Source organism: Thalassophryne amazonica, chromosome 7 (genome assembly GCF_902500255.1).
Source record: "Thalassophryne amazonica chromosome 7, fThaAma1.1, whole genome shotgun sequence".
NCBI lineage: Eukaryota > Metazoa > Chordata > Actinopteri > Batrachoidiformes > Batrachoididae > Thalassophryne > Thalassophryne amazonica.
The window spans coordinates 26,770,957-26,784,903 of NC_047109.1; the positions used below are offsets into that span (position 1 = coordinate 26,770,957).

The 13,947-nt window shown below is 42.0% G+C and overlaps 1 protein-coding gene across 1 annotated transcript in view; it reads right to left on the bottom strand.

Moving 5' to 3' along the window:
• The window catches only part of LOC117513406 (zinc finger protein 84-like), a 48,050-nt gene extending 37,424 nt beyond the window's left edge, over positions 1-10,626 (bottom strand). The window contains exon 1 of the mRNA XM_034173591.1: positions 10,518-10,626. The gene's annotated coding sequence lies outside the window, so the exon portion shown is untranslated. The remainder of the gene's footprint in view (positions 1-10,517) is intronic.
• Between the last annotated feature and the right edge of the window lie 3,321 nt (positions 10,627-13,947).

The following is a 13,947-nucleotide window of genomic DNA, read 5'->3' on the forward strand; positions in this document are numbered from 1 at the left end:
CGAAATCCTCCGCACGTCTTTCATTACAAAATCTCCTGTAACAGTGGAATGTGCCGCAAAAGTGCTATGTGCAGCTCTGTTGCCATTTCTGTGGTAGTCACATGATGTCCCGGATCAACACAGCATTCAGTTTAGAAATGATCTAGTCGATCCAGCCTGTCGAATGGCCGCTCGGCGCGCCGCGCGCCCTCCACCACTGTGGGCCGTCTTTAAAAAGGTTTTAACAGTCCATAATCCACGTGACGCCGACAGAATCGTCACCGATATCCAACTGAATCTATCGAATGGTTTCCAACTGGCTGTCTCTAACAGTTTCTGAAAAAAATTTCATGGAGCAAAGCGGCAGCCTCTCAGCAAGTTCTCAGACAAAAGAAATCCGACGGGATGGGTGGACCAGTGCTCACTCAAAGCCTGCCCACAAGCGAATGATGCAACCGACAGGCGTGGAAAAACTCACGCATGCGCATGAAGGTTCAAGCTTGGCTGATGTAATCACACGTGATTCAAATCCGTATAGTTTTTGAAAAAAATAAAAAGGTACGATACTTTTTTGGACAGACCTCGTATTTGCTCATTTTGAAATGGATGCCTGCAACACGTTTCAAAAAAGCTGGGACAGTGGTATGTTTACCACTGTGTTACATCACCTTTCCTTCTAACAACACTAAGTGTTTGGGAATTGAGGACACTAATTGTGAGTGTCATGAATGCGTATAAAAGGAGCATCCCCAAAAGGCTCAGCCGTTTATAAGCAAAGATGGGGTGAGGATCACCACTTTGTGAAAAACTGTGTGAAAAAAAATAGTCCAACAGTTTAAGAACAATGTTTCTCAATGTTCAATTGCAAGGAATTTAGGGATTCTATCATCTACAGTCCATAATATAATCAGAATATTCAGAAAATCTGGAGAACTTTCTACAGGTAAGCATCATGGCTGAAAACCAACAGTGAATGCCCGTGACCTTCAATCCCTCATTAAAAAAAAAACCCCGACATAATTGTGTAAAGGATCTTACCACGTGGGCTCAGGAACACTTCAGAAAACCACTGTCAGTTAACACAGTTCACCGCTACATCTACAAGTGTAAGTTAAAACTACCATGCAAAGCGAAAGCCACACATCAACAACATCCAGAAACGCTGCCGCCTTCTCTGGGCCCGAGCTTATTTGCAATGGACAGACACAAAGTGGAAAAGTGTGCTGTGGTCTGATGAGTCCACGTTTCAAATTATTTTTGGAAATCAAGGACATTGTGCCCTCCGGACAAATAGAGGAAAAGACCATCCAGATTGTTACCAGGGCAAAGTTCCAAAGCCAGCATCTGTGATGGTATGGGGGTGTGTTAGTGCCCATGAAATGGTGTGTGGAGAAAAGATTATGTTGTTTTGCCCCTGTCTTAAAGTAACCCTAATGATGTACTTGTTATTATTACACTAATTGCACGAATTTGTTTTTGTAGCCACTAATGACTGGGAGTGAAGCATGCTGGGGTCATTCTGAACTGGGAGTGAAGAGCTGGGGTTATTATGTTTTTGCAAGAGGAAATAACTTTCAGATGCCTGTTGATTAAAGGAATTATGTGCGCCAGGGAGTTTGAGATGGCCACTCACCCTCCCTTCGCGCACACACTAGAAAAGAGGGGGCAGAGCCATGCTCCGATAGAGTCTGCTGCGGGTTACGTTGAACGCCCAGCCGGTTGACAAGCGCACTCTGCCGAAGGTGTTGGCTCTCCACCTTAAAAGGCGTCACGGTAAGAGAGAAAGAGTTATTTTATGCGCTGCAACCACTTGTGTTTGATGTAACTGCTTTTGTGGGGAATAAATATACGCCTGTTTGTTCTAGCAAAATGCAGTCTGTGTGATCATTTCTGTGTGCCGATCTGACCGAACCTTGTTTCAAAACATTTTTGGCGTTGTCGGCAGGATAAAGTGCGTTCAGACTACACACAGAAATGTTTTGTTTTAGAAGGGGGAAAGGAGATGTGGAGGAGGCATCTCAACAGGAAGAAGTGGTCCCGGGGTGGGATGGGATTACTTTTAAAGAAATAGGCCAGCTTCTACGGAGACGCGGGGGACGCCCTGGGCCGTGGACTGGAGCAATTCCCACCGCGACACCACCGGTTTTGTGAAATGTTAAAGCGGGTGGAGGTTAAAACGAAAGCTCCATTGGGAGGTATTTTAGAGATGATGTGGATTTGTGCGGAAGCTTGGAAGGAGCGAGTCTTAACTTTAGACACAGTCCGTTCGTCAGAATGTGCTAAGTCACAAAAAGTGACGAAGTTAGAACAACAGGTAAAACAGTTGGAGGGACAGTTAAAGGAGTTTGTATGGGGGGAGGAACAACAATGCTCATTTGATATGGCAAAGGAATCCATACAGCAGGCTGTGTCCTTAGGAAAAATGCAATCAGGACCAGTAGAACTTCAAGTGTCTGCTCTAAATGATTATGCTAATTGGAGCTTATGGCAAAAACAAAACAGGATACGAAAACCTTTAGGGTTCTGGTCGAGGAAACTCCCAGATGCGAGAATGCGTTATACGCCTTTTGAAAAACAGCTTTTAGCATGTTATTGGGCGTTAATTGAAACTGAATCGCAAACGGCAGGACATGAAGTAATGATGAGGACACATATACCAATTTTGGCATGGGTGATGAGTAATCCCACCACTCACCGAATAGGGACAGCTCAGGAGGCTAGTGTAATAAAATGGAAATGGTATCTATCAGAGCGGGTAAAGCCAGGTGAGAAGGGGGTTTCGCTGTTGCATGAACAAGTAGCTGATGCTCCTGAGAAAGATGAGGTACCTTTTGAAGTTCAACCATTAGAGGAATCTCCTGTGAAAGCGGGAAAAAGATGGGATGATTTGTCAGATGATGAGAGAAGTCGAGCATGGTTTACGGATGGTTCTTGTCAATATCAAGCAGGAAAAAGGCGATGGAAAGCAGGAGCTTTCAACCCACAATTAGGTCAATCTTTAGAAGAATTAGGAGAAAGAAAAAGTAGTCAGTGGGCGGAGTTGAAGGCTGTGCATATGGTGATCATGCAGGTAGGAGAAAAAGGAGTTAAGCCGAGTACCCCTCCCATTGAGGAGGAAGAGGAGGAGGATTCCGATGACGACATGGTGCACATAGCTGCTACGCGTAAGGTCAAGAAAGATAGAAGGAAAGGAAAGAATAAGGGAAGGCGTTCCCGGAGTCTTGATTGTTATGATGAGGATTAGGAAAATGGTCAAGCTCTTGTGGCCCGCCGAGATTTAACACAATGGTCCACAAGTGATATTAGGCCCTATGTTCGATTGGAAATTTATTGGATTAAATCAGTTCAAGTTACTTCGGCTTTAGTGGACACAGGAGCGGAGGCCTCATTAATTCATGGCAATCCAGAAAAAAAATGAAGGGACCAGTAGTTCCGCTAACTGGGTTAGGAGGACAAATGGTTTATGGAAAAAGTATAAAGATACCACTTAAAATTGGAAACATGCCCATTAAAACCTATATGGTGGTAGTAACTCCAATTAATGAATGGATTTATCATATTCCCTATTACCCGCAAGCGGCGGGACTAGTAGAACGAATGAATGGGCTCCTTAAAGAGACCCTATTGAAGCTGTCAAAAGATCGCACTATGCGACAATGGAGACAGGATTTGACTACTGCCGTGGACCAGCTGAACAATCGGCCAATAGGGTCGGGATCCACACCCTTGATAAGAATGATTTCAGGGGAAGAGATAGAGCATACTACAGAAAGCATCAAAATGTGGAAAATTGATCCACAAGCGGAATTACCTGTCAGAGCAACTCCAGGCTCAGCAGGATTAGATTTAAGGACATTGACAACCGTCACATTGGTACCTGATCAAATTCAAGTGGTAAAAACAGGGCTAGGCCTACAGTGTCCGAAGGGCACATATGGGCACGTCCTGCCACGCAGTGGTCTATCACTCAAAGGGCTGACTATTCAAGCCGGGGTGATAGATGCAGATTACCAAGGCGAGATTGGAGTGGTTTGTAGATTGTTTGGAGAACAACCCCTGATATTAAACAAAGGGGACAAAATTGCTCAATTAATAATTAAACCCTGTGAAATGGGGTTGGTACAGGAGATACCAAAACCCGTAGTAATAACTACACGAGGAACGCAAGGCTTTGGTTCCTCAGATCAAGCAGGTGCCAAAGTTTGGGTTAAACAACCTAACGGACCGCCTAAAGCGGCAGAAATTATAGCTCAAGGGAATGATGCAACCGTTAGTATACTCTATCAGGGTGAAGAAAAATGGGTAAATGTGCCTGTATCAAAGTGTAATGTAAGAGAAGACTAATCGTCGTCATTCTACCCGTAGTTACCCTTGTGTTGTCTAGGCTTGATGCCCTGGTGGGAGTTGCTGATCGGGCGATCAAGAACCACAGGAGGTGGGCGCCGCCATGGCAACCAGTGGAAGTCCTGGAATTGGAGGTGTCGGTTGCTGGGTCATACTCCTCCTTGTAGGTGGTGCCATGGTCTCCAGTTGTTGGGGGATGACAGAAGGAAACGAACTTGAAGAGATATCATTGTTTCAAACAGGATGGAAGAACTCTGCCAACAACAGAACGCAAGATGATTCACTAGTGATTGCAAACTATGGCGATGTGTGAACTGTTTTGCCAGACACCATATACCAGTATTTACTATGGGATGTAATGTCACTCTTCGTGCTAGGGTGAACATGTGTGTTTTTAATATGACAAGTTATTCATGTAGTAATGTCAATGGAACCACCTGGACTATTAAACCGTGGAGTAAAGTAATGATCAGTAATAGTACTGAAATTAAAGGGAGGAGATCATTCCTGTACATGCTGTGGGTACTACCAACAGAGGCTAAGGCAACACAAACCCAGGTTGCACCTTTAATTGATACCTGCACCTATTTGGCACAAGCAACAGTGAAGACAAAGGTATATTGGCAAGTTACCTTTCCAAATATTCCAACTTGCAAAAGGCGCCGAAGAGCGTGGTATGATACTCTATTAGGAGGAACAGGAACTGTCTTGGGAGTATCAAATACAGTTGATAATGAGGTAACTAGAACAATGTTATCAAATACCGGAAAGTATTTGTCTCAAGTACTCCATCAGGTTGGAGAGTGGTTACCAACAGCGTTGGTGGGACAATTACAAAATGCTAATTTATGGCAAAAAAGTTTTCAATGGCAATTGAAGTTATGGAATGAAACATATGATTCATTGAAAAATCTCTCACATATGGGAAATTGGACAGTGTGTGCAGTACAAACTATTCATGCAGAGGCTCAAAGAGAGAGATTTCAGCGTATAGTTACCACAGGGAACTATCATGATTGGAGGACGATTTGGAATATAAACAATACCTTATGGTTAAAACTGCATCCGGAATTTACACGATGTAATAAAACGGTATGTACTGGGCATTGGACCCCATACAATGTAATACAACCAAAGGTTGTTTGTAAATATCAAGTATTACCTGTGATAACGACTAATGGTTATTGGTTCTTGCATATGGATGGAGAGTGGTTAGAACCAAAAACCAATATAACTTTTGATACTAAACTGTGTGATATAACGGATAAGGGTATGGCCTGTGTGCTGCAAACTGGATATGCTAATCCATGTCTAACCGACTCAGAGGTTGTACTTTGTGACTGGACTAGGGAAACACCAAGAGAAATGTTGTGGCAGATCGGCCCACATGCTCTGTGTGTTGCAACAATGAAAAATAATTCACAGGTACCTTCGGTTCCGTATACTGGCTGCCTGAACAATGTGCATTTATGGCATTGGGGTGATCGGACGTATCGTTTGACTAATTATTCTGTATCAAGTCGGCTGACTTCGGTACAATGGGATGTATTGCATTCCCCATGGAGTCTTTCCCTGGAGCGTTTCAAATGCGCATTGGAACAATCTACAGAAATTCAGCAATTAATAGAGTCACATACGTCCAACGTCTCCAGTCTCATGGCGTCTACATTGATAGCTAGCGAACGGGTAAAACATGTGGCAAAATTAGTACAGCAAGCATCAGCACACCATTGGTGGGATATCTTTTCAGGGATGTCCATCATTGCCAGGAGTACCTTAGTGCCGCCCTTAATTTTATTAATTATAGCAATATGTGTTATATGTTTACGGCGAGAGGTGGAATGGGTAATATTTCAGCGTATGAGATGAAGTTATCTTTGCTATGTCATGATCCCTTTGGAGTAAACCAATATAATGTCACATTAGACCCCACAACATCGGGTTTTGTATATGCATCGGGTTTTGTATATGAGTATATTGTTTGGAACAGGTATAATCAAGACTATATTACTCAAAATTTTGTTTGTGAATCACTAGAAGAAATGTGGGAAATGCTATGGCAGGACATAATCGTTGGAATAGGCTGGAGCCCAGCATTACCTGAATCTGCTAGTGGTTACATAAATTGACTGGTGCAAAACACCAAGAGTGGAATGTGTGGAGAAAAGATTATGTTGTTTTGCCCCTGTCTTAAAGTAACCCTAATGATGTACTTGTTATTATTACACTAATTGCACAAATTTGTTTTTGTAGCCACTAACGACTGGGAGTGAAGCATGCTGGGGTCATTCTGAACTGGGAGTGAAGAGCTGGGGTTATTATGTTTTTGCAAGAGGAAATAACTTTCAGATGCCTGTTGATTAAAGGAATTATGTGCGCCAGGGAGTTTGAGATGGCCACTCACCCTCCCTTCGTGCACACACTAGAAAAGAGGGGGCAGAGCCATGCTCCGATAGAGTCTGCTGCGGGTTACGTTGAACGCCCAGCCGGTTGACAAGCGCACTCTGCCGAAGGTGTTGGCTCTCCACCTTAAAGGCGTCACGGTAAGAGAGAAAGAGATATTTTATGCGCTGCAACCACTTGTGTTTGATGTAACTGCTTTTGTGGGGAATAAATATACGCCTGTTTGTTCTAGCAAAATGCAGTCTGTGTGATCATTTCTGTGTGCCGATCTGACCGAACCTTGTTTCAAAACAAATGGGCAACTTACACATCTGTGATGGCACCATCAATGCTGAAAGGTACATCCAGGTTTTGGAGCAACACATGCTGCCATCCAAGCAACGTCTTTTTCAGGGAGGTGCACTAGACTGGCCTGCCTGCAGTCCAGACCTGTCGCCCACTGAAAATGTGTGGTGCATTATGAAGCACAAAGTACGACAATGGAGACCCCGGACTGTTGAACAACTGAACTGAACTGAGTTGCAGGCATCCTTTTCAAAATGAGCAAATATTTGCACAAAAACAATAAAGTTTATCAGTTTGAACATTAAATATCTTGTAAAAGAGAAAAATAACTGGTGAAACACAGAAATAAGTGCCAGACAATTTAATAAGGTGCTGAAAGCAAAAATGTACACAGGACTAACGTTTCGATGTGAGAGTCACATCTTCCTCACAGTCCTGCAAAGACAGAGATGGTACAGCTGTAAATACTAATGAGAAGCAGGTGTCCTGATGCTTCCAATGGGGCATCCGTCAGACACAACACTCACTCAATTAGTAATCAATTCATGATTTGAAACACACTGTCCCAAAGCACACAAAACTAAAACTGGACTAAAAAACAATTATTAAAGAAAACAAGTAAATTTTAGATCTTCATTCAGACCAAAAGGTTCCAAAGTGCCAAATGTGTAATATTAAATTAAATATCTTGTTTTTGTGGTGTATTCAATTGAATATAGGTTGAAGAGGATTTTCAAATATTCATATCCATATTCTGTTTTTATTTACATTTTACACAATGTCCCAACTTCACTGGAATTGGGTTTGTATATGTGGCCCTGCAATAGACTGGCGTGCTGTCCAGGGTGTACCCTGCATCACACCCTATGACACACACACACACACACACACACACACACACACACACACACACACACACACACACACACACACACACACACACACACACACACCCTCCACTGTGGCCCTTAATTGGAGTAAGCGGTTGAAGATGATGGGGTTCTTGTGAGGATTTCACTACAATGCCAGTCCAGGGTAGTTAAACATCGGGAGCCCCTACCCTGTGATTTGGGCCCCTGTTCATCAGTGAGGCCAGACGGAGCTATGACTCGCCCAGCCAGAGAGACAACAGTCGGGTCAGGCAAAGAGCCAGCAGCTGCTGTAATCCAGCAGGTACACTGAGTCCGAAATTCTCCACTTTTGGATTTATACACACACCCAGTTTGAACAACAGAGCTTCTGAAAATTTGTCTGAGGTGAGTGATCAATCTGAAAATAATCCATGACGTTAGTGCACTGTTGAAGTTCATCAGCTAACGTTAGCCTTTAGCTACAGGATGTTGAATCAATCACTCAGTTGAGCTGAGTGAACGTTTTATAATTGTAAATTATTCAATCTATTTTTTACCAAATGAAGGCACAAAGTTTTTTAATGGTTACTGCTCTACTACAAGCACTCTCAACTTTAAATAACTTTTAACTATCTAGTCATCAGACAAAGAAAACAGCACAGCACTAGTTCATGTCTCTTTATATTTAAAAAAACATATTTCTTCACTTGTCCCACATCAGGAACATTTCAACATTTTCTGTGCAGAGAACCTTACTAATACAAATGGACTTCAAAAACATCCAGTCCAGTGATGGAGCTGAACACCAAAACCTGAAATCTAGAAGGAAGAACATCTCTGCTCTTCAAAATGTGAGGAAAGTGTCCCCAAAAGCTCCACCAACAGGTTGAAGCTGCACAGGAGACCATCTGGTTAAATCTATTTTTGGGATCCAATCTTTGATGGATTCTAGAAAAACCTCTGCATCTTGATGAGAGCATTTGGAACTGTAGATAGTATGATAAAATTAATATTAATTTATATATATATATATATATATACACAAAAATTGTCAATTTCACTCTGATCTGCATTCAGATACTCATTAGGTTGGTTTTTTGAACTGCCTATTCTTTTCTAAATTGAAGAAATAAGAGGAGTTTTTCTCACCTTCCTCAATCCATCTCACTCATGAGCAAATGAATGCCCCTTTTGCTTTTTCAGTATACAGGTCATCCAGCCTTGATAGCAGTTTTCGAAGCTGAAACTTATTTTCTTCATTTAGATTAGTTTGGTTACATAGGTAATTTATTACATCAGCCAAGGACAAAATAAAATTATCGGCATTTATTTATCTGTCTGTCTGTCTAACTCTTAGCAAGATTACATCAAAACTACTGCACAGATTTTGACGAAACTTTCACCACAGATACGCATTAGACGAAGGAAGAATTTATTACATTTTGGACGTGATCAGGATCAAGTTTCACTTTATATAGACTTTAAAGGATTACGTCAAAACTACGACACAGATTCTCACCAAATTTGCACCACAGATACATATTAGGCCATGGAAGACTCCATTAAATTTTGGAGCTGTTCCCAATCTTGAGCTGGATTCTGGATCAAGTTTGACTTTAAAGGATCACATCAAAACTACTACACAGATTCTCATCAAATTTGCACCACAGATACATATGTATTAGGCCATGAAACACTCCATTAAATTTTGGAGAAGATCCAGATCCGGATCTGAATTCTGGATCAAATTTCACTTTATATAGACTATGAAGGACTACGTCAAAACTACTTCACAGATTCTCACAAAATTTGCACTACAGATACATATTACGCCATGGAAGACTCCATTAAATTTTGGAGGTGATCTGGATTCAGATTCTGGATCAGGTTGCATTTTCTATAGGCTTTGAAGGATTACATCAAAGCTACGTCACCGATTGTCACCACATTTGCACCACAGATACATATCATGCCATGGAAGACTACATTAAATTTTGTAGGTAATCCAGATCTGGATCCGGATTCTGGACCAATTTTCACTTTATAGGCTTTTAAGAATTAAATCAAAACTACTTCACAGATTCTCACCACATTAGCAACACAGACAGATATTATGGCTGGGAAGACTCCACTGAATTTTGGATTTGATCCTGATCTGGATAGGCGAATGTCAGAAATCACTGATTGCTCGTTTCATTGATAAACTCAAGCTGTTTCTTCTGAGTTAAAAAGCTAGTTTCTTGCCCTCTTGAATACTGTTTTTTAAATGTTGTGTTTAAACCATTCCCATTTGTTTAGAGGGGTACTTTATGTTGTTCGATCTCTTTTACTAGGTTACAAAACAACCTGTTATTTGATAGAGGGCTATTAAATTTCCAGTGGAGTTCTAGAATGAGGTAGGCAAAACTCACTAAATTGTTTGATATTATCCAGAAGTCTAGTCTAGAGCCTTGTGTCCTTTCGGTATTATTGCTCCAAGTGTATTGTTTTTCTATTTTTAACTCTATGATGTGTTTTTATTTTTCGTCATTAGCAGTAGTTAGCCGCTGTTTAAACCACCTTCTTAAGTGTCGGGCGTTTTTGCGCTTGTCTTTTCTTCTTCCCGTTTATTGTTTGCAGCTGTAGGGTTCTTGGAGAAGCACATTAAAGACTTACAGTGACGTTTAATCTGCTCCAGGAAGATTTTTCAGGGATTCCAGCAAAGAAGCTGCGGCTTTTGAAGCTAACAGGAAACCATTCGGCTGTTTTTAGGAGGCTTCTTCTTCTTCTTCTTCTTCTTCTTCTTCTTCCGTCGAGCTTATTGGCGGTTTGCAAACCGACACGGTGCTTTACTGCCACCAGCTGTTTAGGTGTGGAGTATCAGTGGAATCTGACGTACGGTGCATTTGGAAGGAAATGGAGAGATAAGGGAGGAGAGGAAGAAAAAAAGACGGTGGAGGGGGGATTGATTGCACTGCATCATATTGTATATTGTATCCTATTGCATATTTGCATTCGCATTTACATTTGCATATTTAAAGGGAACAGTGTTCCTTTCCCTTTAAATATGCAATTACATGCCTCCAAGCTGATGGTAGGGTCGAAAAGGAAACTAATCCTTCAAGTGTTATGTCCTAGCGCTCTGACGTCATCTAGGAGAACTCTTCGCTGTCTGTTATATGCTTGGCACTCCAATAAGACATGCTCAACAGTCTCCCTTCTGCTGCATCTCAAACACTGACTGGTTTCATGTTTTCCAGTGATGCTAAGAATATGATTTAAACCTGTGTGGCGCATATGTAATTGTGTGATTACTTCTTCTTCCCTGTGACTTTATCTCTCTTGCCTCCTTGAGACAACCTGTCCTTGAATTTTATGTAAAAACCAACTCTTAGATTCCGTGTCCCACTGCTTTTGCCATTGTAGTTTAAATAAGCTTTGAAACTTGCGTGGACTTCTTACACATGGTGTATGCCAAAACCTAGAAACTGGCATAAGCACAAAAATGTTCAGACATATCAAAGTGTGTGTAGGCATGGATCCACGCACGCTCTGTATGTACATCCCGCTGCACATGGATTGAGCGTGGGACCAAACTCCTCCCTGGCCACGCCATACATGTCAACCTATACGAATTGTCCATAAATTATACGGATTTTTCCGAGTTTCAGTGTCATACGGACGTACAAATAAAGTCTTACGGATATTCAGGGTTTGGTCTGCAGCGGCTCTGTAATGAGCCGTTTCTGCAGTGCGACTCCACTTTGATGCGTGAACCAAATGAAGCAATACTTCGATCCACTAGCTCATTGGTTCTTTGATTCGCCTTTCTTCAGAAACGGCAAGTCTGCTTCTTAACTCCTCTCAAAGCCATTAAAATATCGTGAGTCACTTTTGTGTGGATTAAAGTCACTAACTGGGACTCTTGTCTTGTTGTAGTCAAGAAGCGAGAATCGTCCTCCATTCCGTTGTCTGCCGAGACAGGGTCAGGTCGGAATCAATAACTTCAAAATGAATTGCCGCTTTAAATAAAATGACACCTCTTTAAAACGTTGTATTACAGACATGAAACTACAATCGACTAAGACATTTTTGTCTTCCCAAAATGAGACGTCCTGCATTCTTTATGAATTAAACTGATGCTAACGTGAAGCACAGCGAGCTCAGATGTATGGAAAGACATTCATGCCAATAGAGCAGGGGTGGGCAATCATGTGCCATAAAGGGCCGAGACACTGCAGGTTTTCCATGCAACCAATCGCCTCAGCAGGTGATTTCATTAAAGATCAGTTGTTTCAGCAGGTGATTTCATTGACAACCAGGTGTTTATGTTCAGAGCAGAAGCTCATCAGCAACCCACCTGCTGAGGTGATTGGTTACACGGAAAACCTGCAGTGTCTCGGCCCTCGATGCCCACCCCTGCAATAGAGGGTTTTCATGTGACGTATCGGTCACGTCATTTTGTGTCCCGCGCCCATTCTGGATTACGACATGGTGACCGCTGTGATACACTACGTGCATTTGGCGAACAATTGCAGAAGCTTCAACATTGATGTGAAGAAGCCCCAGAATTTTATTTTATTTTATTCGACAATAAAATTATATAAGAATACATAAAAATACTGCAGAGGATAACACAAGAACGCTTCCAATACGGATGCTTATTTACATTGTGGTCCTCGAGCACCGAGCTGCTGATCCACAAGCTGCCCTTCTAGCGCCTGGTGAGAGAAATCGCTCAGGACTTCAAGACCGGCCTCTGCTTTCAGAGCTCCGCTGTGATGCTCTGCAGGAAGCCGGCGAGGCTGACCTGGTCGGCAGCTTCCTAGTTCACAATATAGTTCAGATTCACTACAGATTTTGTTTATTTCTATTTATGTCCTGACTTTAATGTCATTGCGGCAACTCATAATTTGCGGACAAAAACCCAATTATGTGACACCGCTATGCGGTTGTGTGTACTGTAATAAAACTGATTTTGGTGCAATTTGAAGGTTATAAGGATTTTGTGTTGATTTTATGGATTTTCTCACTTGGTTATACAGGTGGACCCTCAAAGGGGTTGACATGTATGCCACGCCCTATTTAAATATGCAATTTCATGTAAATAAGCCATTTCAGCAGGGATTCCCCTCACTGTCACATCAGCCAACATGAACACATAAAAGAAATTATACTATTGATGACTGGAAATTACGTGGAGGCACGCAGGGATAATTTATTTGATACGCTGTTAAACAGATTAATCATGAAACTGGAAAAATGTTTGTGGGAGAAACGGAGCATGTGTGTGTAAGGCCGACACGCTGTAAGCTCAGAAAAGCACGCACGCACGCACACACACACACACACACACACACATACACACACACACACTGACGTTAAAAAGGTGAGGCGCGCCTCTGCTGACAGTGTGACATTCACAATTTACCAATGCGTTTATTGACAGATACGGAACACAGGAAGCCTGTTAACTTCTGCAGCTCACCATCAAGCAAAAAACAAACAAACAAACAAAAAAAAACCCCAAAAACATTAATTATAATAAAAACATATTTGAACGCGCACATTCCCAAATGCTGGTTTTTGTTTAGAACTTTGGAAACAGGTCAGTCCATTAGAAAAGTACGAGTATTTGGTGGACTTGGTGAAGGGGCGATTTGGATTTGCAGTCATGGTTAACATGGTAAAATGTATCAATCGAAGGACAAAGCATGTTTGAAAGTAAGTTCTGGGAAAAGCCACGCATCAATAAATCTAGTTATGACCATTTAGTTGACTTGTAACTTCCTGACTATCTGTGTACATTTGATAACACTTGAAAGTAACAACATGTAAATGATCTCATTTAAAGTCTTTTCTCCCACTCAGTGTGTATGGCCACAACAGACACAGTCAACTCCCGCCACTTGTCTGCGACCTTCTGTTAGCGATGTTGCCCTGGTTGCTAACTATTGTGAGGAGCTCATAAAACTCACTGTCATCACTCCCAAAACTGTTGGTTTTATAGAGCGCGTAACCTTGGGTCAGAGAGACAATCCACTGTGATTCGCGCAGCGTGATGGCAGGATAACGGCATCGCCGTTCCATTAAGTGTACACCAAAG